Below are 22189 nucleotides of genomic sequence, written 5' to 3' on the forward strand. Positions count from 1 at the left end.
TCCCATCTTTTCAAAATGTTTTCTTTCATGTGACCTGGGCGAGGTCAGCATTTGTTGCCCATCCCTAATTGCCTTGAACTGAGTGGCCCTTTCAGAGAGCAGTTCATCATGTTACTATGGACCTGCAGTCATAAGTCGGCCAGACCAGGTAAGGGTGGCAGATTTCCTTCCCAAAAGGACATTAGTGAACCAGATGGGTTTTTTTTTTTAAATGACAATTGATGATAGCTTCAGGTTCAAGCATTACTGATAATAGCTTTCAATCTCAAATTGTATTAACTGAATTCAAATCCCACCAGCTGCTTTGGAGCAATAGCTTGGCCCTTTGAATTACTAGTCCAGTGGCATTACCCCCATTTGAGATACTGTCTGGCATGGCGTGCATTTGCAAAATGTTCTATTTCTTTTAATTTTAGGTTTTCAACATGCACAGTTTTTTTTTTCTCTCTTTACCTCTATGTTAAATCTCTAGGGCTGGAATTGTAAACCGGGGGGTAGCCGAGGTTTGGCTGTAGCCTTTCAAGCCCAGGTCGGATAGCTTTCTGGAGGAACGGCTCCCACAATCGAAATGAATGGAACCACTCCCAGGTGCAGCAGTGACTTGGAAGGAAGACTGAAAATTATGGATCTTTCAGTGCGGTGAAATCGCTAAAAGATCAAAAAGATTTAAATCATTTTAAAAAAAAAACACCATATCGAGGAATACTTTGAGGAAACCCCAGCTCGGGTCTCTTTTATCCCTGCATTTAAAAAAAAATCAAACTACCAAAATTACAATATTTGAGCTACAGCATTTCTTAAAAATCTGAACTGGTTCAGGAAACATTGCATTAGTGAATGGCGCGCCTCTGTTTTATGTTTTAAAGGGGCACTGTCTTCATAGATAAATATGTTTGGTGAGACTAGAGAGAGCAAGATAAGGGACAAAGCTATTTTTCCTGACCATGCGGAGTACAAGGTAAAAGCTATGATACACAGTAACTAGTTTTGAAGGACTGAAGCATGTTCTCTCTTTGAAGATGAACATTTTCATTTTATGTTGTTTTATGAGTATTTTGATTTGACTATGATGTAGGTCTGCCAAACTGTTTTTTTTTTGTGTGTGTTTCTTCTTAACTCGAAAGAGGGCAAGACCCTTTTAAGAGAGAGGTTGCAAACCAGATATTCAGCCTTGGAAATCCCTGATGTAAACAAACCGCCCACTTGTATCAGAATGTTGAAGATGGCAGCGGACTGCCTAAGCGATCTTTTCACAGCACGGATTCTGCCAAGCCGACCGGACAGACAGAGCAAGCTCGCACCGATAATCATTTCAACCGCTGATGTGCAGCGTCCGGCACCCGCTTGGGACCGTCGCCGCCAGTGAGTTTGCAAATTTTAAGAGGTAAACTGCAGTTGAAATGTGTTGCCAGTGTGGAACCGGTTTTGGTGGGGATACAAAGAGAAGCTTTTTTCTTGTTAAAACATCTGATGAAGGATACTGTACGGCACTGTAGAGTTTGCGCCACCATGTGGTCCGTCTGCGGGGAGTGAAATTGCAACATTGTCCGTTTCGGTGTAACTTACAAAGAGACTGACTGGCAAGAGGCAGACTTCAGACTGCCACAGTCAGATGAAGTGCCAGGGCAGCCAGCAACACATGAGTTCAATCTTTCACAAATCTATAGAGAAACGAACAGAGATCAGGACAACAGTCTGGAGTGAAAGGGAACCACCATCTCTCCAGTCCTTCAGTTAAGACACACACACACAAAAAAACACCCAGCCATATTTTTTTTGTCTCTCTCTTCTCTCTCTGTCTTCTCTCTCTCTCTCTATCTCCAGTGGCTTTTATTCGGATTCAGTGCATCGAATGTCCCGTCTGCTTAAACCGTGCAGTCCAGCGTTTACCTCCTCACGTCCCCAGGGACTTTCAGGATTTGCTCTTTAATATACCGTTCTTTTGACAACCGTGTTTTAAAAGTCGGCAGTAATTTCCACCCCCCCCCCCCACCCCCTGCCTTTCTTGTCAAGCTGTTAAAGGCGAGATGCGGGGTGGAAGGAAATGCGCAGGCGTTTTAAAAAATGGGCTGGAGTTTCTGTTATGTTGATGTTGTGGAACATCCAGTTTTATTGTTTTGTTAAATCTGGTTGGCAACAGAACTATTTCTATTCGCGGAAATAACGTCTTGTGCCCCATTGCCACTAACAGATGGAACTCCAAACATTTAAAAATGCAATTTTTTGTTTCTTTGAAATAAATCGGCTGTTAATATATGTCACTTATAAACAGCTAAGCAGCTTTTGATAAATTAGAGCTTTGTATTAATCTAGGTGGCATTGATAGACCACTTGGAATAAATTTAATTTTGTAAAAGTTCCAAGCGCATACATCCATAGGATCCCCAAATTATTTCATTTTAAAAGTTGGCGTTCTAGCCAAGCTAATGTCATCGTGAAAAAATGGTTACATTATTTTTATTTTAAGAATATGCTGTGCAGAACGTGTATAAATTTAATAGTTGAGTTGCTCAATACACCGCAGCACTATACATGTCAGTAAATGCCAAAAAGCATCATCTGGTCCAGTTCATTGAGTTCTGTTAACCCTTCCTGACTGATATCTAATGCACATCTACTATTGGAATGGCTTTGGATCTACTGTCACACACGATTATTATAGAAGATTTCAGTTTTGATATCCATCTCTATTGTTAGCTATTTCTGCTTGCGTCTGGGTGCTATCATTGGCCTCAGCATCCTTGGGTAGCAGTTCCTACTGCTGGTTGCTATCTGGTGCTCCCCCAATCTGCTGAATATGTTGAATGTATGTATTGTGTATATCTATTTGTGTGTGTGTCTGTGTATCTATGTGTGCATATGTGTGCGTCTATTTGTGTGTGTTGTATCTGTGTTTCTGTATCTATTTGTCTGTTTGTGTACATCTGTCTGTGTGTTTGGGTATCTATTTGCCTGTGTTCGTGTCTATGTGTGTATCTGTTTGTCTGTGTGTTGATTTGCCTATTTGTGTGTGTCTCTGTGTGTGTACCTATTTGTCTGTGTGTGTGGCTATGTGTGTATCTGTTTGTCTGTGTGTTGGTTTGCTTATGTGTGTGTGTCTCTGTGTGTCTATTTGTCTGTGTGTGTCTATTTGTCAGTGTAGGCTCAGGATCTGCTATGGTGTCCTCCACCATTGGATAGTCCTCGATCTATACTGAGCCAGGACTCATGTAACTCTATCCCAACATAGCTCAGCCCATTAGCCCATTCAGGAGTGGAAGGGATAAAAAATATTGGAGGGTAGAATAGATTGAATTGCCAAACTGAGTAACGTTGAGATGATAAATTGGTCTAAACTCCTAGGATCGTCATCCTTGCCCAACAATTAAAAATCAGTCGCTAAATTCACTGTGAGTTAATAATATTGCACCCTTGTGATTTACGTAGTGCACATGGCCTTTGTGCAACTGTGAGTGAGAACAAGACAAGTACAGTTGGAGCAGTAAATCATAAAATCATAAATGGCCATCTCTGCCATTTAATATTCAACACACAGGAGGCAATGATTTATTTAGGATTTTTTTTGGTCATTTGATGAAATGAGGTTATGAATGTGAACATTGAATGAGAAATGGGACTTGCCACCATCTGAACTGATCCAATTCAAAATCTCCAATTTTCTCCCCTCCACCCCAGGGACTTGAGCATTTTATATAGGCTGAGATTTATTGCAGAACTGAGGGAGTTCTACATTGCCACAGGATCTGCCTTTTGGATGAAGTGTTAAATCGAGGCCCTTTGTCTGCTGCCTCATGTAGACTTAAAAGATCTGTCATGTACTTTTGAAACAGTGGAAAACTCTGCTGGTGTATTCGTGGACATTCATTCCTTAACCAACAGCACAAAAACAGTTGACCTGGTAATTTATCCCACTGCTGTTTGTGCGAACTTGCTGTGTGCAAATGAGTTGCTGACATGAACCAGGGACTGCACTTCAAGAGAACTTAAATTGCCTCTGAGGTACTTTGGGACATCAGGGGAATGTGAAAGGCTTCAAATCAATGCAAGTCTTTCACATGAGTGACACTTATTTTTTCTCCAACGTTTTTGAGTCATGTTATAACTTCATAGGGAGCAATTGCCCTCTAATAACTTGCCCATTCTTCCAATGTAAGGTCAAACTTTGAATGTCAGCCTTGATTATTGTTATTAAATCTTGGGAGAAGGCATTTCAATCAAGCCCCATGATGTCCTTTGCCCTGTGCCCACATCTGCCAGCAAGGGACACCAGGCAGTAATCAGGGTATTGGTTGAGTTCCGCCACCGCCCCCCCACCAAACCATCCCCCACCCTTACTCCTCCCTCCAACTTCATGTTCTTAGAAAGAACTTGCATTTATATAGCACCTTTCACAACTTCAGTGCATCCCAAAGCACTTTACATTTACAGCCAATGAAATGCTTCTGATGTAAAGTCACTGCCACAATTAGGAAATGCGGCAGCCAATGAATGCACAGCAAGATCCCGCAAACAGAAATGGGACAATAGCTTGATTTTTAAAAAATTCATATTAGCCAAGACATGGAAGAGAACTTGCTTGCTCTTTTTCAAAATAGTGCCATGGTGATCTTTTACATCCACTGAGAAGCAGTAGGGGCCTCGGCTTAACATCTCATCCAAAAGACAGCATCCCTGACAGTTCATCCCACCCTCAATACTGCACTAGGGTGTTAGATTTTGTGCTCAAATTTAATAAAGTCCAACTCAAGTAAGTTGTTTCATCCCTATTGCCACCCTGCCTGATATAGCCTGTTCAGTGGGGACAGATGAATTGAGACAGAGCTGTTCCTGATTACAGTGCTCCAGTTCTATGTCAGCAGTGCATTTACAAAGCAAAAGGATAGGGCAGCCTTGCAGGGCAGCTATTTAGGTAATGATACCCAGACTGTGACAGGAAGGGACAGAGTGTACAAACATTAAAAAAAAAGCAAATAGGGTCAAAGAGGGAAAAAAATAGTAAAAATTCGCAAAATTAGTGGCCCTTTTCTTAAATGCATATAGTATTCGGAACAAAATAAATTAATTAATGGCACAAATAGAGGTTAATGGGTATGATCTTATAGCCGTGGTTACAAGGAGATCAAAGCTGGGAACTAAATATTCAAGGGTACATGATTTTTTGAAAGGTCAGGCAGGAGGGAAAGGGTGGTGGGGTAACTTTGTTAGTACCAGATGGAATAAGTATGAGAGCAAGAAAGGATCTTGGATCGGAAAATGTAGAATCCATATGGGTGGAGGTAAGAAATAACAAGGAGAAAAAGACAATGTTGGGAGTGGTCTATAGGCCTCCTGACAGTAGTGATACTGTAGGACAGAGAATAAATCAAGAGATAATGAGGGCATGTAAAAAAGGCAATACATTAATCATGGGCAACTTTAATCTTCATGTAAATTGGGAAAATCAAATTGGCAGAGGTAGATACGAGCAAGAATTCATAGAGTGTAATTGGGATAGTTTCCTAGAACAATATGTTGTGAATCCAACCAGGTTATTTTGGATCTGGTAATGTGTAATGAGGCAGGTTTAATAACTGATCTCAGAATAAAGGATCCCCGAGAAAACAGTGACCATAATATGGTAGAATTTAGCATTCAGTTTGAGGGTGAGAAACTCGGGTCAGAAACAACTGGGCTAAACTTAAATAAGGGTAATTACAATGGAATGAGGACAGAGCTGGCTGGAATGGATTGGGAAAGCAGTTTAGCAGAAAAGACAGTTGATGAACAATGGCAGATGTTTAAGAAAATAGTTCATGACTCTCAACAAAGATATATTCCAGTGAGGAAGAAGGATTCAGGGAAGGAGATAAACCAACCATGGTTAACCAAGGAAGTTAAGGACAGTATCAAATTGAAAGAAAAAACATACAATGTGGCAAAGGTTAGTGGTGAGCCAGAGGATTGGTAAAATTTTAAAAACCAATAAAAGATGACCAAAAATATAATAAAGAGGGAGAAAATAAACTTTGAGGGTAAACTAGCAAGTAATATAAAAACAGACAGTAAGAGCTTCTTTAAATATATTAAAAGGAAGAGAGAGGCCAAAGTGAACATAGGCCTCTTAAAGAATGATGCTGGGGAAATAATAATGGGGAACCAGGAAATGGCAGTGGAGTTGAATAAATACATTGCCTCAACCTTCATGATAGAAGATGCTAATAGCATTCCAAAAATAGTAAATAATCAAGGGACAAAAAGGGGGGAAATAAATACAATAACTATCACTGGAGAAAAAGTACAAGGGAAACTAATGGGGCTAAAGGCCAATAAGTCCCCTGGACCTGATGGGTTGCATCCTAGGATATTAAAGGAAGTAGCTACAGAGGTAGTAGATGCACTGGTAGTAATCTTCCAAGAATCCTTAGATTCTGGAAAAGTCCCAGAGGATTGGAGAATGGCCAATGTAACACCCTTATTCAAAAAGGGAGGGAGACAAAAAAACAGGTCAGTTAGCTTAACATCTGTCATGGGGAAAACGTAGGAGTCTATTATAATGGATATAATAGCAGAGCATTTAGAAATACATTATCTAATCAAGCAGAGTCAGCACGGCTTCATGAAGGGGAAATCAAACCTAACAAATTTATTAGAATTCTTTGAGGAGGTAACAAGCAGGATAGATAAAAGCGAACCAGTAGGTATAATATATTTGGATTTCCAAAAGGCATTCGATAAGGTACCGCACCTAAGGCTACTTAATATGATAAGAGCCCATGGTGTTGGGGTAGTATATTAGCATGGATAGAAGATTGGCTAACTAATAGAAAACAGAGAGTTGGGATAAGGAGACATTTTCGGGATGGCAACCTGTAACTAGTGGAGTGCCACAGGGATCAGTGCTGGGCCTTCAGTTATTTATAATATATATTAATGACTTAGATGAGGGAAGTGAATGTACTATCGCCAAGTTTGTGGATGACTCAAAAATAGGTGGGAAGGCAAGTGGTGAGGATGACACAAGGAGTCTATAGAGGGATATAGACAGGATAAGTGAGTGGGCAAAAACTTGGCACATAGAATATAATGTGGGAAAATGTGAGGTTATGCACTTTGGCAGTAGGAATAGAGGAGCTGAATATTATTTAAATGGAGAAAGACTGCAGAAAGCTGCAGCACAGAGGGATTTGGAGTCCTTGTGCATGAATCCCAAAAAGCTAACATACAAGTTCAACAGGTAATAGGGAAGGAAAATGGAATACAGAAACAGAATTACCTGGAAAAACTCAGCAGGTCTGGCAGCATCGGCGGAGAAGAAAAGAGTTGACGTTTCGAGTCCTCATGACCCTTCGACAGTTCTGTCGAAGGGTCATGAGGACTCGAAACGTCAACTCTTCTCCGCTGATATACTGGCAATGGAGGCAGTCTAGAGAACATTCATTAGGTTAATCCTGGGTTTGGAGGGATTTTCTTATGAGGAGAGGTTGAGTAGGTTGAGCCTGTACTTATTGGAGTTTAGAAGAATGAGACGCGACCTTATTGAAACATCTAAGATTCTTAGGGGGCTTGACAGGGTAGATGCTGAGAGGTTGTTTCCCCTTGTGGGAGAGTCTAGGACCAGAGGGCATAATCTCAGATTAAGGGGGCACTTATTTAAAACAGTGATGGGGAGGCATTTCTTTTCTCAGAGGGTAGAAGATCTGTGGAATTCTTTACCGCAGAGGGCTGTAGAGGCTGGTTTGTTAAGTATATTCAAGGCGGAGATAGACAGATTTTTAATCAGTCAGGGAATCAAGGGTTATGAGGAAAACGCAGGAAAGTGGAGTTGCGGATTATCAGATCAGTCATAATCTCATTGAATGGTGGAGCAGACTCGATGGGCCAAATGGCTTACTTTTGCTCCTACGTCTTATGGTCTTATTGAGGCATTGGGGAACAGCAAACTGTGACTGGGCTTGAAGTAAGTAGCCCTAAATCCTTGCATTCCCTTAGCTGAGGACCTCTTTGCCCCTCAACCTCTCTCTCTGCCTTAAGATCCTCCTTTAAGAAGATGCTGCTCTTTGACCAAACCTTTTATCACCTCTTTACGTGCTTAGTTTCAATTTTTGCCTGATAATCACTCCTGTGAAGCACCTTGGGAATCCTTTATTACTTTAAAAGTGCTGTATCGATGCCAGTTGTTGTTGTGAAAACAATAAAACAGACTTGAAGGACCAAATGTCAAAGTCCAAAAGCCCCAATGCTACTTTAGTGCATTATAAAAGCCATCAGCGTCAAGTCTCAAAATAGCAGCGCATGGCACTTCAGTTGAAAATGTATGTTTAGAAAGCAAACACCAGATCAGATCCAATCATTAGGTTTCCAGTATAAATGAGAGCTCACAATTTTTATATAAGCCTCTGTAAAAACTGGTAAAACACAACAGCCACAAATCTTATGCTTGATAGACAAGTGGTAAAAGATCATTTGCACAAGTGGATAATTTTCATACACATTTGTAGACTGTAGACAGTTGAGCACAAACTGGATTGCACTGAAGGCTACAAGGGACAAGTCTGCTGTGATCGTGCCTGAAATTGGGATGGGATAACAAAGGATAAACAACACCCGCCCCCACCTCCCCACTTTCCATTGTGGTAGGATTGGTGTCCTTGGAGCAGTGCAGATCAGTAGTTTTCTGTATGTAGAGGGGTAGTGTTGGTGTTACTGTTCAGGGAGACTGAGTTGCTGCGGCAACATGCACTACATGCATTTTGTACTCTGGAGCTATGGATGGTGATGGTAGCAGCTCCGCTTTCTTTCCATCACATCCCCGTTCTTTGTCATTGGCGTGTGTTGGATGGAATTGCAGGTTGATACTCAACCTGTTTGGCTGCGTTCTGAACGCACCTTCCTTGACCATCAAGTCCTGGGGTGGGATTCAAACCTCGAGCTTCCAGCAGGGATACTGCCCACTGCACACAAGACCTTGTCATGTAGAGGGGGACCCCTGCGAATATTAACATCCTTTTATAGTCCCCAGTCTCAAAGCCCAAAAGATATTGTGGATTAGTTACAAGGAAACAGAGCAAATAGTGCAGAAAATGGTTTTTGTTTGTATAAAGATAAAAAAAATCTTAATTTTAATTTTTATAATTTTATAAACATTTTAATGTTAATTTTAACCTAACACACTGGGCAGGAGACCCATGGGATCAGATGGAATGCCAGCCTTATACCTTGCTGATATTGACTTCAGTGGTGGGTAAAATTGGGGGACTATAAAACCCACATTCAACCTGATGCTGTTGGTTTTCTGTTGATCTGGTTAGGCTAAAATTGCTCCTGATCTGAGCATAATACTTCAGGAGGGACCCTTCATCTGACTGGCTTGCGGTGCCAATACTCTGTGCCATACTGTGCATGGTGTCAACTAATTTTTTATTTATTCTTTCATCAGATGTGGCCATCGCTAGCTAATAGGCCAGCATTTATTGCCCATCCCTAATTGCCCTTGAGAAGGTGGTGGTGAGCTGCCGCCTTGAACCTCTGCAGCCCATGTCATGTAGGTAAACCCACACTGATGTTAGGAAGGAAGTTCCAAGATTTTGATCCAGCAACAGTGAAGGAACGCCGATATATTTCCAAGTCAGAATGGTATGTGGCTTGGAGGGGAACTTGCAGGTGGTGGTGTTCCCATGCATCTGCTGCCCCCTTGTCCTTCTAGGTGGTAGAGGTCACAGGTTTGGAAGGTACTGTTAAAGGAGCCTTGTTGAGTTGTTGCAGTGCATTGTGTAGATGGTACACACTGCTGCCATTGTGTGAATGTTGTGGAGGGAATGAATGCTTAAAGTGATGGATGGGATGCCCATCAAGTGGGCTGCTTTTTCCTGGAGGCTGTTAACCTCATTACAGCCTTGGTCCAAACATTGTTAGAAGAGCTGAATTACAGTTTTGAGGTGAGAGTGACTGCCTTTGACATTAAAGTAACATTTGACCGATGGTGCAACAAGGAGCCTTAGCAGAATTGAAGTTAATGGGAATCAGGGGAAAACTCTCCACTGGTTGGAATCATACCTCACACAAAGGAAGATGACTGTGATTTTTGGAGGCCTATCATCTCAGCCCCACAATATCACTGTAGGGTTTCCTTGGGTTGTGTTCTAGGCCTAACCATCTTCAGCTGCTTCATCAATAACCTTCCCTCTAACAGAAAGACAGAAGTAGGAATGTTCGTTGATGGTTTTGTAGTGTTCAGTACTATTTTAAGGTCTTCAGTTATTGAAGTAGTCCCTGTTTACATGCAACAAGAGTTGGGGAACATTCAGACTTGAACTGGGTGATTACAGCTCCAACACCACTGAAGAAGCTCGACACCATCCAGGACAAAATAGCCTGCTTAATTAGCACCCATCTACCACATTCAGCACTCATTCCCTCCACCATCAGCACTCAGTGGCAGCAGTGTACAAAATGTACAGTGCAGCAACTTGTCAAGGATCCTTCAACAGCACCTTCCAAACCTACGATTCTCTACCAACTAGAAGGACAAAGTTAGCAGACGCATGGGAACTGCACCACCTAGAAGTTTCCCACCAAGTTACATATGAACTAGGAGCAGGAAAAGGCCACTTGGCCCTTCAAGCCTGCTATGCCATTTGATAAGATCATCACTGATCTGATTGATAACCTTTCAACCCCGTGTTAATCAAGAACCTATCTAGCTGTGCCTTAAAAATATCCAAAGACCCTGTTTCTACTGTCTTTTGAGGAAGAAAGTTCCAAAGACTCAGGACCCTCTTGAGAGAAAAAATATCTCCTCAACTCTGTCTTAAATGAGCAACACCTTATTTTTAAACCTCAGGATCTTAAAGGTTTCGATCAAGTCATCTCTTACTCTTCTAAACTTCAGTAGATACAAGCCTAAACTGTGCAACCTTTCCTCATAAGACAACCTGCCCATTCCTGGTGTTAGCATAGTAAACCTTCTCTGAACTGCTTCTAATGCAAATACATCCCTCCTTAAATAAAGAGGCCAGTAGTGTACACAATACTCCAGATGTGGTCTCATCAGTGCCCTGTACAATTGAAGCATAACCTCCCCACTTTTGCATTCAATTCTCCTCGCAATAAATAACATTCTGTTAGCTTTCCTAATTACTACCTGTACCTGCATATTAGTCTTTTATGATTCATGTCCTAGGATACTCAGATCCATCTGAATCTTAGAGCTCTGCAATCCCTCACCATTTAGATAATATGCTGCTTTTTTATTCTTCCTGCCAAAATGGACAATTTCACATTTTCCCATATTATACTCCATTTGCCACATGTTTGCCCACTCACTTAACCTATCGATGTCACTTTGTAGCCTCCTTACATCCTCCTCACAACCTACTTTCTTACCTATCTTTGTCTTGTCAGCACATTTAGCAACCATACCATCATGTCATTTATATAAACTGTAAAAAGTACTATCCTGAGTACACACCAGTACATACCAGATATTGCCATTTCTTCACTGTCACTGGATCAAAATCCTGAGACTCCCTCCCTAACAATGCTTTGAGTGTACCCCCACCACAAGGGCTGCAGCAGTTCAAGAAGGTGACCTTCTAGGGAAATTAGGGCTGGGTAATGTTATAACACAGCCATTGGTAAAGGCTGAGTAGTTTAAATCCCAGAGGGAAATGTGAAACAACTGTCCTAACCTATGTTTTCAATTGGTATGTTTGAGATGCAGCTCTGAATTCAGGAACAAGACCTCCGAGCCTCAAGAAGTTTTTTTTAATATAAAACTAAATTAAACATTTATTAATCTACAACAAATTAAACACATACACATGTTTACAAATTACTACCATAATAACTTTTAAACAAATCCCCAAATTAATCACTTCCAGGTAAACCTCCACTAAAGCAACAGTAACCCATGGATTTTAAACAGACATCAGGCAAAGCCTTACAAATTCAAAATTAGGTTCCTTCCAATTTGGTTCTTTTACAGACACAGTTGGAGGCTTACAGGCTGGTTAGATCTTAAATGCCTCTACCTCACACACAATCTCCTTTCATCTTTATAGCTAGCTTCCCCTTTGAATGTAAATTCACCAGGGTATCCTAGGCTTTTAACTTAACATCTTCTGACAATAACATTTTCATTTCACTAATTTTATTAGTAATATAAACACATTGCTTGGCGTCTTCCAGCTAGGTGCAAGAGCTTACTCCCACTCTTGAATGCTTTATTCAACAAATGCAAATGTACACTTTACCTTTTAACTTTCTTACTGTTTATTCAATTAATATCTCAAACTACATTACATCAAAGCACCCAGACTAGCCGGCTTTAATCCAATTAAAACAGACACAGTCAAACACATAGGGGAGAATTTTCTCCCCCCTCCGGAGGGGGGTTGGGCTGGAGTGGATGCAGGCAGGCGCATAGCCGATCGCCACCCACGATCAGCTGCGCGCTGCCATTTTATGTGGGTGGGATAATTAAGGCCCACCCAGTGTTACGCGCACCCGGAAGCGCTGAGCACTCCCTGTGCGGTTGGGGGGAGTAGACTGAGTCGGGGCCTCCGCTCTTTCGTACACGCACACGAAAGAGTGCAGAAACCTCCCTGAGGCAAAGAGCTGCCTCAGGGAGATCAGTTTGATATTTAAAAATTTTAATAAAAAAAATTTTTAAGACACGTCCCCTCATGTGACAGTGTCACATAAGCTGGGACATGTTAGTGAGTTATATTAAAAAATTTTATTAAACTTTGAAAACCTTCATGAAACCTCATCCATGGGCAGGATAAATGCGAAGGCTGCCTGGGCTCTTCGTCTGCCTGCCAACCTTAACGTTGGATGGGCAGCTCAGTTAAGTATTTTAATTAATATTTAAATGGCCTTAATAGGCCTTTGACAGTTCGGCGGGCACGTACCAGAATCGGGTGCGCACCCACCGAACTGAAGATTGGAATGACACGTGGTGACATTGGGACCCACGTCCGACTTTACATGTTGGCGAGAGGGGCCTGCCCCCCACTTGCTGACCCAAAGATTCTGGCCATTGACACAAACCCCACTACAACTCCATTTTAATAATTATTTCCAACAACATTATAGACATTATTAGCTTCATGACATCTCTCTCCCTATCAAAAAATGAACTGTCATAATTTTAAAAGATGGCTTCACTTTTAATAACCCACCTTACACAATCTCCTATGCTTATTACACTATTAAATTACCAGATGCATGCATTAACATAATATATATACACAAGTGCTTGGTATCAATAGAAATCACTCCAATCTAGTGCCCAGGTTTTTTAAATGTCCAATTTTCCATTTAAGCTTCAAACTCTTGATAACTCACCTGTGAACAAATTTTCTCTACCAGCAACACGTATCATCTGTAGATTAAATGGTTGTAATAATAGACTCCACCTGAAAAGTCTTGCACCTTTGTCTCGAAATTTGTCCAAAAACTTCAAAGGATTGTGGTCTGTAAAAACAATTGTTTCTGATGAATTGTTTGCAAAATATATTTCAAAATGCTGCAATGCTACCCACCAAACCCAAGGTCTCTTTTTCAATCGTTGAATTTCTCCTCTGTTGTGCGTTCAGCTTCCATGAAAAATACCCTATTGGTTTTTCAATTCCAGTGTCATCCTCCTGTAACAGTACAGTCCCAATGCCTATATCGCTTGCGTCAAAGGCCAACTTAAATTGCTTGGCATAATTCGGTACTGCCAAAACTGGTGTTTTGGTTAATACAGTTTTCAAACTGTCAAATGCCTTCTGGCACTCCTGTGTCCATTGAAGCTTCTTGTTCTTTTTTAATAGTTCAGTCATAGAGCAACCACACTGCTAAAATTTTGTACAAATTTCCGATAAAATCCACTCATGCCCAGAGATCTCAAAACTTCTCATTTTGTTGTAGGCTCTGGGAAATCCACAATAGCATCTCTTGGAGCCACCTTACCATATCCAATGGTATGGCCTAGATATGTAACTTGCGCTTTTGCAAATTCACTTGTAGCCAAGTTCATCACCAAATTAGCTTTTTGTAATTTAGAAAATAATTCTTCCAGATGCTGAAAATGCTTTTAAGTCTGATGGAAAACTATCAGATCATCAATATAAACAGCACAATTGCTTAGACCTGTAATTACATTGTTTGTCAGTCTTTGAAATGCCGCAGGTACATTCTTCATACCAAATGACATGACTTTAAACTGACATAGTCCACTTGGCATCACAAAAGCCGATATCTCATTTGCTCTTTCTGACAACAGTACCTGCCAATATCCTTTTAGCAAGTCAGTCTTTGTGATAAATTTTGATTGTTCCATTTTCTCAATGCAATCTTCCAACCATGGTAAAGGATAGGAATCTGCTTTTGTCACCGCATTCACCTTTTGATAATCTGCACATAGTCTTTGTGTTCAATTCAGTTTCGGTACTAGCACAATAGGCGAACTCCAGTTACTGCAACTACACTCAATGATATCATTTTGAAGCATGAAGTCAATTTCTTTTTGTACTTGTGATAACTTTGCTAGATTTAATCTATAATGATATTTCCTTATTGAAGATGAAACTTGTACAGACACATCATGTATAGCTAAATCTGTCTTCCCCAACTTATTCCCACAAATAGGTTTGTCTGACTGCAATAGCTTTTCCAAATCACTTTGACACTTGTTTGGAAGGTAACTGAATATGTCATTTAAATTTTCAAGCCCTCCTCCTTATCCTATTTGATTAGAGGAAAGTCAATTTTAGAGTCCTACACTTCTACCTCTTTCTCATCATCCACCATCACTAATACATCTAATTGTTCCTCTTCCCTCTCAAAGTACTTTTTAAGCATATCTACATGACACACCCTCTGCTTCTTTCTTCTAGCTGGAGGATTTATTAAATAATTTATTTCACTTGATTTCTTTTCAACCTTGTAAGCTCCACTAAAATTTTCATTTAATGAATCACCTAGTACTGGTAATAGAACTAGCACTTTCTCTTGAGAAATAAAACTGTGAGCTGTAGTTTTCTTGTCTGCCTTCATTTTAATTACTTGCTAACTCACACGCTCTGTTCAATCTTTCCCTGGGTTTGATACGTAATCCAGGAGAATAGTTTCTGAATTTTGACCCACCAATTTCTCATGTAGCAATTTCAGTGGTCCCCTTACCTCATGACCATAAACTAGTTCAAAAGGGCTAAAACCAGTCGATGCATTAGGAGTGCCTCTAATAGCAAATAACAAGAATGGAATTCCTCCACCCCAATCCTGTGGATAATCCTGACATTACGCTCTTATTATAGTTTTTAACGTTTGATGCCATCTTTCCAAAGCTCCTTGTGACTCCGGATGATAAGTTATTGATTTAAACTGTTTTATCCCCAAACTGTTCATTACTTCCTTAAACAGCTGTAATATGAAATTTGACCCCTGATCTGATTGTATTTCTTTAGGTAAATCTTGTAAAAAAAATTTGTTAACTCCTCTACAATCTTCTTGGTTGTAACATTTCTTAAAGATATTGCTTCCGGAAACACCCATTATTGTCAGTAAGTACTGCTTCCCACTTTTAGTCTTAGGGAGGGGCCCTACACAATCAACCATGACTCTGGTAAAAGGTTCTTCCAATGCTGATATGGGGATTAAAGCTGCTGGCTTAATCACTGCTTCTGGTTTTCCTATTACCTGACGTGTGTGACATGTTCTACAGAATTTGCCTACATCCCTATGCAATCCAGGCCAAAAAAAAAACTATGTATCTTCTCCTGTGTTTTCCTAATTCCTAAATGTCTCCCATTGGAATTTCATGAGCAATCCTCAGCATCTCATTTCTATACCCAACTGGGATAACAATCTGAAGTGCTTCATTCCAGCTTTCATTTACTGAGGCGTAAAATATCATACTTAAGGTAATAACATACTGGAATACATTTTGCCTCTGTTTCTGAGTAAGCTGCTTGATATAACTGATTTAATTGTAAATCCTGTTTCTGTTACTCCACTAACTTCCTTGAGTTAAAAACTTCAGCTGAACTGTCCTGTAGTCTTTCTTCCTGGACAATATTATCAAATGCAGCACCAGCTAATTGGATTTTGACACCTTCTTCTTGCCTTTGAACCGCCTGCCATTCTTGTTTTTCTTGTTTCAACCTATGTGATCTCATTACCACACAATCTGGAAACAATCCAGGATGCCCTCTCTGTAACACCTCTGTTGAAAATACTTCTGCAGGCTGCTCAACTACCACAGGCATCACCCAAATCTGTGACCTAGCTATATCATTATCCAAAATAGATTGAACCCCTGCAATGCGCAATTTTTCCATTACTCCAACAATATCTTCACCTGTCTTCCATTTACTCTTTAAATTTATCTTCCACAAGGGATAGATTTAGCATCTTCATGAACCCCACTTACTATCATCTGCTCCTGCAATACTCCCTCTGAACAACAAATGTCACTATCCCACAACATTAAGGATTGACTAGCCCCTGTGTCTCTTAAAATTTTAACATCTTTACTGACTCCACCCTGTACACATGGAAATACTTTACCTTCACACATAAAGTCCTTAAACATTTCTGTGACCCAATAATTGCAACAGATTTTCCCAATAATTTCCAACACACTGATTGTATATGCCCCACTTTATGATAATGAAAACACCTCAATTTTTGAATGTCACTCCTACCCTCAGCACCTTCCCTTTTATTCTGAGAAAAAACTTCCTGGGAATTTCCAGCTACTCCTCTCCCTTGACTACCCACTTTCCTTTCACCTCCCCACCCCCATCCTTTTCGGATTTAAAAGGGTGCGGAGATAGAGTTTAGTTCTAAGCACTAGCTCATAATCATCAGCTATCTCTGCTGCCTGTCTTACCATTTGAACCCTCTGTTCCTCCACATGAGTTCTCACTACTGAAGGAATTGAATTTTTTAATTCTTCCAAAAGAATTACCTCTCTAAGAGCTCCATATGATGTCTCTATTTTTAATGCCCATATCCACCTGTCAAAATTACTTTGTTTTACTCTCTCAAAGTCAATATAAATTAGCCCAGGCTGGTTTGTCATATTAATAAATTTCTGCCTGTATGCTTCAAGAACCAGCTCATATGCACTCAAAATAACCTTTTTCACCACATCATAGTTCACTGATAACTCTTCAGATAGCGAAGCATATACCTCATGCGTGCTACCCACCAACCTGGATTACAACAACAGTATCCAATGGCCATTTCATCTGTTTAGCTATCTTCTCAAATGACAAAAAGAATGCTTCAACATCACTTTCTGCAAACTTTGGAAGATCTTGTACAAATCTAAACATCTCCCCACTGGGTTTTAGGCTAAAGGTTTTTTCAGCATCAGAACTCTTCTCAGAATCTGAGATCTCTTTTTTTAACTTCCAGCCTTTTAAGCTGGTATGCCCTTTCTTTTTCTTTCTCTCTTTCCCTTGCCTCTCTTTCTTTATCCTTCTCTTTTGCCTGAAATCCCAGTTCCAGCTTCCTTTCTTTCTCCTGCTTCTCTGCTTGCTCCCTTTGAAATGTGACTTCACTTTCCTTTGCTTCTAATTCAAGTTTATTTCAGTTCCTTTGTTTGTTCAAATTCAAGCGTCTTCATTTGTAATTGAAGTCTCACTACCTCCAGCTGTGACTCACTAGTGTCAGTTATCACTTCCAACTGTAGATGCTATGCTATACCTTTAATTATATCTGCTTTCCTCACCCTTACAGGTAACCCTAATTTTAACTTATCTGCCAACTCTGTTAACTTATTTTTGGATACTTTTTGTAACCCAACTGGAGTTATATCTTCTGCTCCCAGACAAGTCCTAGCAATTGCCAAAGCCATCTTGCAGTCTCACACTTACAAAAAACCTCACCAACACCTGAATTCAAACTGCTTCTCGTACTCGTGACCTCAGGATTCACTAATTCCAAACCAATCAAAGAATTACAAATACTATCCCGGCAGTTGGTAAAGTCTGAGTTGTTTGAATCCCAAATGCAAATTTGAAACAACTGTCTTAACCTATATTTTCATTTGGTATGTTTGAGATGCAGCTCTGAATTCAGAAATAAGACCATCGGGCCTCAAGAGGTTTTTTGTATAAAACTAAATTAAACATTTATTAACTTACAACAAATTAAACACACACATGTCTACACATTACTACCATAATTTTTTTTTTGCAAAAATATACTTTTTCATAAATCTTCAAAAACATTTCGAACCATTTCAAAATCACCATTACAAAAATACAATCAGGTTCAACTTTTACAACATGAATCACAACGTGTATCAGTACAAACAATGAATATTACAATCATTGGCAGACATTCATTTTAAGCAGTACAGCCTGAGGGGCTCTTTACAGTTCCGAGCCCCCCAGTGCACTGTGGCAGAAAGGTCTTAGGCAGCGACCCTTCCCCATTGCGCCTTTGTGGCGGCTGCCCCAAGCTTAACTGTGTCCCTCAGCACGTAGTCCTGGACCTTGGAACGTGCCAGACTGCAACACTCGGTCGGGGACAACTCTTTGCGCTGGAAAACCAACAAGTTTCGGGCAGACCAAAGAGCGTCTTTCACCGAGTTGATGATCCTCCAGCTGCAGTTGATGTTTGTCTCGGCGTGTGTCCCTGGGAACAGCCCGTAGAGCACAGAGTCCTCTGTCACAGAACTGCTCGGGATGAACCTCGACAGAAACCACTGCATCTCTCTCCAGACCTTCTTCGCAAAGACACAATCTACAAGGAGGTGAACAACGGTCTCTTCCCCACCACAGCCACCTCGAGGGCAACGTGCAGAGGGGATGAGACTCCTGGCGTGTAGGAAGGATCTTACAGGGACGGCCTTTCTCACCACCAGCCAAGCTACATCTTGGTGCTTACTACCATAATAACTTTTTAAAAATCCCCAAATTAATCACTCCCAGGTATATTTCCACCAAGGCAACAGACTTTAAACAGACATCAGGCAAAGCACATTTCACCTTATGAATTCAAAATGAGGTTCCTGCAATTTTGGTTCCTTTGCGGACGCAGTTAGAGACTTACTGGCTGGTTAGCTCTTACATGCCTCTACCTTACACACAATCTCCTTTCCCTCTTTATAGCTAGCTACCCCTTTGAATGTAAATTTTCCAGGATATTACTAGGCTTTTAACTTAACATCTCCTGACAATAACATTTTCATCCCATTAATTTTATTAGTAATATAATCACATTGCTTGGAGTCTCCCAGCTAGGTGCAAGAATTTACTCCCGCTCTTGAATGCTTTATTCAACAAATGCAAATGCACACTTTACCTTTTAACTTTCTTACTGTTTATCCAATTAACATCTCAAACTACATTACATCAAAGCACCCAGACTAACTGGTTTTAATCCAATTAAAACATACACAGTCAAACACAACTGGGGAGAATTTTCACCCCGTCGGTCGGGAGCGGGCACAGGCGGGCATGGAGCTGATCGCCGCCCGTGATTGGCTGCGCGCCGCCGTTTTACATGGACGGGCCAATTAAAGCCCGCCCGGTGTGACATGCGCCTGGAAGCGCTCAGCGTGACCTGTGAGGGAGGGGGGGAGGAGGGAGAGTCTGGGCATGTACGTGAAAGAGCGCAGAAATCTCCCTGAGGTACGGAGCTGCCTCAGGGAGACTAACTTAAGTTTTAAACTTGGGAAAAAAATAAAATAAAATAATTCAGACATGTCCCCTCATGTGACAGTGTGATGTAAAATTTATATTTAATTAATGAAACCTTCATGATACCTCATTCCACCCAATGATGAGGTTCCATGAAAAATGTGAAGGCCGCTTGGGCTCTTCGCCTGCCCATCAAGCTTAAGGTTGGACGGGCAGCTTTCTCAATAGGCTTAATTAGTTCATTAATGGCCTTAACTGGCCTTTGACAGTTGCATGCCCACTGAACGGAAGATCAGAATCACGCGTGGTGATGCCAGGACTCAAGACCAACATCAGCCCCTGCACGTCGAACAGAAGATTCTGGCCACAGATACAAACCCCACTACAACTCCATTTTAAAAAAGTTCCAATATCTTAATAGACATTAATATCTCTTCATGACAGTAACCTGTGCTGGCCTTACCAGTGGCGCTTACATCCCATAAATGAATAAAAAAGAACCTGCACTGTTACAGGTGCAGAGAGTCCTAAGGTTGCACAATATTTGATATGGCATCGCTGCCTTTATCCTTACATTGTCTGTTAATGCTGATAAATATTCCTTTTTTTTTTGGTGTTCATTGTAAAATTACCTCAGATTGTGATGGTCAAAGCTTTCATCAAATAAATCTTATAATCCGGTCGTGCAGATTATTAGTCAATGCTGAAGATTCGATATTTCCATTGAGTTTGAATTGATTTTTTAGATTGAATTTCAAAAACGTTTATTTCAGAATAGATTCTTATTTTTTTAAAAGCTATTTTTCTTTGTTTTATTTAACTGGGTGCACCTGATCCACTGCGTGCATCCAATAACTCCTTTAACTAGCTTCTGTGTTTAGCTTCTTAAGATGAATTTATTGTCAGGAAATATTTTCTACACACCTTATGAAACCCAAAGACTGATTTAAAGTTCAAATACATATGGAGGAAGGGATTAGACAAACTTACATTTATATAGCACCTTTCACAACCTTGGGATATCCCAGAATGCTTTACAGCCAAAGACAAACTTTGAAGTGCAGCCACTGTTGTAATGTAGCAAACAGCAGTGAATTTGTACACAGGAAGCTCCCACAAACAACAGTGTGATAATGACCAGATAATCTGTTTCTGTGTCGTTGATTGAGGGATGAATATCGGCCAGGACACCAGGGAGAACTCCGCTGCTCTTCTTCAAAATAGTGCCATGGGATCTTTTACCTCTACCTGAGAGGATAGACAAGGTTTAACATCTCATCCAAGATGACAGTGCAGCGCTTCCTTGGTATCGCACTGGAGTGTCAGCCTTGATTTTTGTACTCAGGTCCAGGAGTGGGTCTTGAACCCACAACCTTCTGACTCAGAGATAAGAGCACTACTCATTGCACAACAGCTGACACCTCCAATTCGAAAAACGCTGACTCATTGGTCCATATGGGAAGGGAGCTTATTCAGGTCAGGGGGTTATTACAGCAATAGGATAAGTTGATCCTATTTTGAATAAATCATACATGTAAAAACATGCTGATCAACAAATTCTGTACTGACGAAGCACTTACTCACAAAGTGTGATTAGCACTTGAGAAGGTCATCTAGGTAAGGTAGTGGAGCCAAGCATTCTGAAATCATTCACACGGCAACTAGATCCTGTGATTGAGGAACTGCGGGTTTCTATGAAGTAAATGGCATGAACACAGGAACAGAAGGAGGCTATTTAACCTCTTGTGTCTGTTCTGCCATTTGATTAAATCATGGCTGATTTAGTATCTAAACTTCCCCCACCAGCCTTGGTTCCATAACCTCCAACGCCAGGGGGAAACGTATTGCGGAGAGAAGTGAAAGAGAAAGAGGAATTTACACTTATGTAGCATCTTTGATATGCCTGGGGCATCCCAGAATGTTTTACTGTCACTGAAGGACTGTTGAAAGGAGGGAGCTGATTTGCGCATAGCAAGATCCCACAAACAACAATGCCATAGGGACTATTTAATTTGTTTTGGTGATATTGGTTGAGAGATACGTACTGACCAGGCCATGGGATCTTTTATGTCCACCTGAGGGGGCAGACGGGGCCTGAATTTAACATCTGATCCAAAAGACAGCATATCTGACAGTACTACACCCCCTCAGCGTTGCACTGGAGTGTTAGGCTAGGCTAAATGCTAAAGTCTCTAGAGTAGGACTTGAATTCACAACCTTCAGCCTTAGAGGCAGCAATGCCCTGTAGTTCATGCATGGTACTCTATATATAACTCTGAGCTGTGATTTTGAAGAACAAAATTCTCATGGGCACAAAGCCAGAGAACCTATATCTTTGGACTAAATGGAGGGCTGCAGATAGAAGGTTGTGCATGATCTGTATATAATCCCAGCTTCTAGGAAGGCAATGCTTTGAGGTTCTCAGATTTGCAACCAAAAGTATGTCAGAGGGATAAAAATAATTTGGACCTCCATACCTCTGCTGGCTCTTTGAAAGAGCTATCCAATTAGTCTCACTCCTCTGCTCTTTCCCCATATCCATGCAAATTTTCCCTTTTGAAGTGTAA

General features: G+C 40.8%; 1 protein-coding gene across 3 annotated transcripts in view; it reads left to right on the forward strand.

Annotated features, from left to right (window-relative positions):
- The first annotated feature begins 1214 nt into the window (after positions 1-1214).
- Positions 1215-22189, forward strand: part of tbkbp1 (TBK1 binding protein 1) — a 135091-nt gene continuing 114116 nt past the window's right edge. For 2 of the 3 annotated variants that reach the window (XM_041173841.1, XM_041173843.1), the window contains exon 1: positions 1215-1384. The gene's annotated coding sequence lies outside the window, so the exon portion shown is untranslated. The remainder of the gene's footprint in view (positions 1385-22189) is intronic. The other variant, XM_041173842.1, reaches the window with a different exon arrangement.

The sequence above is a fragment of the Carcharodon carcharias genome, chromosome 23 (assembly GCF_017639515.1).
Source record: "Carcharodon carcharias isolate sCarCar2 chromosome 23, sCarCar2.pri, whole genome shotgun sequence".
In the NCBI taxonomy this organism is placed as follows: Eukaryota; Metazoa; Chordata; class Chondrichthyes; order Lamniformes; family Lamnidae; genus Carcharodon; species Carcharodon carcharias.